Source organism: Mus pahari, chromosome 3 (genome assembly GCF_900095145.1).
Source record: "Mus pahari chromosome 3, PAHARI_EIJ_v1.1, whole genome shotgun sequence".
Classification (NCBI taxonomy): Eukaryota; Metazoa; Chordata; class Mammalia; order Rodentia; family Muridae; genus Mus; species Mus pahari.
The window spans coordinates 15,877,794-15,882,580 of NC_034592.1; the positions used below are offsets into that span (position 1 = coordinate 15,877,794).

At 47.5% G+C, this 4,787-nt stretch overlaps 1 non-coding gene across 1 annotated transcript; it reads left to right on the top strand.

Moving 5' to 3' along the window:
- Positions 1 to 3,561: 3,561 nt before the first annotated feature.
- Positions 3,562 to 3,665, top strand: LOC115063659. Its single transcript, XR_003843545.1, has one exon. It is a non-coding gene; the product is annotated as a U6 spliceosomal RNA (small nuclear RNA).
- Positions 3,666 to 4,787: the final 1,122 nt, after the last annotated feature.

Sequence of the window (4,787 nt, forward strand, 5' to 3'; positions counted from 1 at the left end):
GCCCCTCTCACCGAGCCTAGAGCTCGCCCATTAGTTTGCACTGTACTGCCTGCAAGCCCAAGGGTTACCTCCCCAATGCTGACATTCATGTAGTGTGTGGCTTTTGCATGAGTGCTAAGATTTGAACTCAGATCCTCATACTTATCTAACTTTTCTCTGTAGGTGACTGATGGGCAGTTTCGTGCTCATATCTTCGGAGAAAACCTATATCCCTTGAGCCCAAAATAGTACACATTTTCCACACCCCACTTAAAAGGGGAACAGTTAACCCACAAGTTGGCCCTATTGCTCTATTCTTTCTGTAATGAATGGTTCCCTCACTGATTTCCCTGGGGGGTTCTTGTATGACTCATTGCTATATAAGTCCATCTGTCCCTCGGCTGACCACAAATGGCTTCTTACTGGACACTCCTTCCTTCCCTTCCTTATTTTCACTTGGCAACATATCATGGAATCAATCACTCCTGAATCAATTCACAGAGCAGTTCCTCATTTCTGATGACAGACACAAACTGTTCCCCATATGCTGCGCCATGATTTATTTAGCCACCCTCTAGGATGGACACTTAGGTTGTTTCCAGCCTGTCCCAACACAAACACGGCTGTGGTGAATCACTGTGCTGTGGCTTTTTACACTTGGGCTAGGAATCTGGGAGACACTGGGTGGAAGGGCGTGTGCATCTGTGATTTGTCAGCCTTTATTACATTTCCCCATTGGGTTCATAGCAACCTGTATCTCTGTTCTTGAGACCTGTGTGAAGGCACAGGGGTCTCTGAGGCATGTGGCAGGGATATATATATATATATATATATATATATATATATATATATATATATATATATATATATATATATATATCGGGTGTTGGATCAGATGGTTGTGAACCCAGCCCAGGTCCTTTGCAAGAGTAGCCTTAAGCCCTAAGCCAACTATCCATCTCCATTCCCCTCATTTTGGGGACTCCATTCTCCTCTGCGGGAGCTCATGATTGCTACAGTTTGTTTCCACGCATTTGACCCTTCTCTCCCCAAAATACATGTCTGACTCAACCCAAGCCTGCCCAAGACCTACTATGGCTCCAGGTTACAAGTGCAACCTTTTAACAAACTGAGGAATCTGGCTCTCCTACTTCCTCCCCAGCGCATCCGTTTCGTTCCCTACCTCAGAGTTCCTAGCTGTGGCTCCGGGGCCTCCACAGGTCCTGGTGTCCTTGCTGTGGTCACTCCTTTTCTAGCTCAGGGTAGTCCTTGCGAAGTTTGGCGCCTTTCCTTCTATGAGGCCCTGCCAGTTGCGATCTCTTGGCATCCCACCAGCTCTCCTGGCCTTTATTTTCCTAGAACTTGGTCCAAATCAGACAGACTTAGAATTCGCGTCCCTGATGTAGAAGCTACCGAGTTAATCTAAGGGATCTGAGACCTGTGGAATGTCCTGAAGCCTCCTCCACAGTATTGCCACTAGGAGGCGCCATGCTTCCTCCGCAGCGTCAAGAGAGTGGGCCAGGCGCAGTGAACCCGGTGTGGACCCCCGTACTCTTGCTCGAAGCAGCGAAATCTATGGCACAAACAACAACAACAACAACAACAAAAAACAACAACAAAACAAAAAACAAAAAACAACCAAACCTAAGGAATTTCCCCAGGTCCTTGGCCACCTGCTGTCAGGAGGAAGAGAAAAGGAAAGAAAGGAGATGAGGGTGGGGGGTGAGGGGGATGAGATCTGCTGTCCTTGGGTCTGGGAGGAGAATGAGCCACCCAGCCAACAGCAGCCTTAGTTTCCCTTGGGTCTTGGGCCTTAGGTTTAAAAAGCCTTTGACAGATGACCTTTAAAGTCAGCAAATCTGCCTTCAATCCCAGCGCCCTGAAGCATAGGCAGGAAGCTCACACAGGCACAGTCTCTCCTATCCAAACGCCAACATCAAGTCTGCTCTGGGTGAGGAGACACACGGAGCGGCTTTCAATTCTCCACTGAAAAGAATTTCTTTCCTGGATGATGGGAAAGCAGAAAGGACCTCCCCAAAATGTGTTTCTATGGTGATACACATAGCTACTTAATGAATTTTTTTAAAAAAAAACTTTATTATTATTTTTAATTGTGTGTGTGCGTGCACGCATGCACACACACACACACACACACACACACACACACACACACACACACGAGAGCGGGTGTCTGGGGAGGCCATAGGTGTCAGATCCCCTGGCGCTGGAGCTGCAGATAGATGTGAGCCACTTGACTAGGATGCTGGGAATCTCTCTGTAACCTCTTACCCCTGAGCCATCTCTGCAGACACCCCCTACCCACTCCTCCCTTGAGAAAGGGTCTCATGTAGCCTAGGCTGACGTCAAGCTTGCTACACAGCCAAGATGATTTTGAACTTCTGATCTTCTTTCACGCATCTCCTCAGTGCTGGCATGACAGGTGCATGGCACCATCATACCTAGTTATGTGGCGCTAAGATGGAATATAGGTCTTCATATATTCTGGACAAGCACTCCTCCAGCTGAGCTACATTCAAGCCATAATGCTAAAACAAAAAACAACAACAAAACAAAACAAACAAATAAATAAAAACAGACAAAGCAAAACCCGGGTCTCACAGGACCAGCATGGCCTCTGTCTCAGCCCCCCACGTACTAAGATTACAATGATGGTTATGACACCCCCGAGGGATGATAGTGTCCGCAGGCTGTCCCTTAAACTAGGGAGGACAGGGATGAAAAAGGCGAAGAGCTGAGAGAAGAGCTGCTTCTGGGCTCAGGGACCGTCACTCCCAGTCAGAGGCTGGCAAGGACAGAGAAAGACACTGGGGTCCTGGTATTTGAGGTCACTCCCAGAGGGGGAGTGTCTCTGCAGCTCCCACGCCCCTGCGGGTGCCTCACAGCTCCATCAGAGAACAGGGCTGCGGGCCCCTCTCCAGGATCTCCCTGTTTTCTCTCTGAATGTGAGATGTGGGGGCTGGGCTGGCTCTTAAGATTTTTCTAAAGCAAAGACCGAGGTCACTCTGTGCCAACAAATTGATGTTTTGTTTGAGGAGAGGTTGGTGCAAAGACACACATAACAGAACATCCATTTTAGCGGCTTCTAAGTGTGCTTCATGCACGAAACTCAATCATTCTGCTGCGCTGCTGTCACCACGGGCCATCTCTAGAACTTTTATCTCGTAAACTGGAACTCTGTCTCCATCGAGCACTAAGCCCTCATGCCCCATCTCAAACGCCTGGTAACAACACTGGCATGGGACAGAGCTCTGACAGTACCCATTGAAGTGTCCCAAAACTAAGAATTGCACCAGGGACTCATGGGAATAGAGACAGACAGTTTCTTAAGGGAGAAAGAGAAGGGCGGGCAACAACATGGCTAAGTGAGTAAAGGTGCTTGCCACACCAAACCTAATGACCAGACCAAGCCACATCTCCGTCAATCAGATGCATGGTGACGCACACCTTTAATCCCAGAACTTGGGAGGCAGAGGCAGGTAGATCCCTGTGTGCTTCTGGCCAGCCTGCTCCACAGTCTAGCCAGAGCTGCATAGGAAGACCCTGCCTCAAAACAAACAAACAGTGTTTGCTTCCGCAGCACATATACTAAAATTGGAACAGTACAGAGGTTAGCATAGCTCCTGAGCAAGGATGGCACACAGAGCTGTGAAGCACTCCATAGTGAGGTAAATAAAAATGTCAAAACACATGTTTTAAGAAAGACAGAAGCCAAGCGTGGTGGCACCACACGCCTTTAATCCCAGCACTCAGGAGGCAGAGGCAGGTGGATCTGTGAGTTGGAGGCCAGCCTGGGTTACAGAGTAAGTTGCCAAGGCTACACAGAGAAACCCTATCTTGAAACATTAAAAAAAAGAAAGAAAGAAAGAAAGAAAGAAAGAAAGAAAGAAAGAAAGAAAGAAAGAAAGAAAGAAAGAAAAAGAAGAAGAAAAAGAAAAGGTTTCTTTCAGCCTGGAGAGATGGCTCAATGGTTAAGAGCACTCACTGGCTGTTCTTCCAGAGGACCGAGGTTCAATTCCCAGCACCCACATACATCTCACAAGTGTCTGTAACTCCCGTTCGAGGGGATCTGAAGCCTTCACACAGACATACATGCAGGCAAAACGCCAAAGAACATAAGAAAACAAAACAACAACAACAATAAAAACCAACCAAACAAAAAGACAGAAGCCAAGCCCTCTCCCCACACCCCTGCCCCCTCATCCCTGAGAATGGTTATGAGCTACTGAACTGGGTAAATGCTTATGTTCAGAAGAACTGGGCTACAAGGGTCATGACCCTGCACAACACTGTCTCTCCTGAGTTTGTATATGGCAGGCATTTTCTGAGTGGGGAGGATGGGGGTTGTCATCGGGCTTCCTGCATATGCTAATCCTACTGGTCCAAGTGCTATCCCACTCTACTCTACCTCTAGGCTGGCCTCTAAGCACCCTGGGAGGGATTCCGCAGCCTGAGCCTGTTGTGACTGGCTTCCTTCATGTACTGTGGTTTCTATAAGGTTATCTGTTGTAACACATGCCAGAATGTTTTTCCCCTTTCAGGGCCAGACAATATCCATCATAACGCACATTTGTGTGTTCATTGTCAGTGGGCTTGGGGGTTGCTGCCACTTTCTGGCTACTCTGGGTGTGCCAGTATTCTCCAGTGGTTCTCAGTCTTCTTCTTCTTCTTCTTTTTTTTTTTTTAAATATGTTTTTAAAGACTTATTTATTTATTATATGTAAATACACTGTAGCTGTCTTCAGACACTCCAGAAGAGGGCGCCAGATCTTGTTACGGATGGTTGTGAG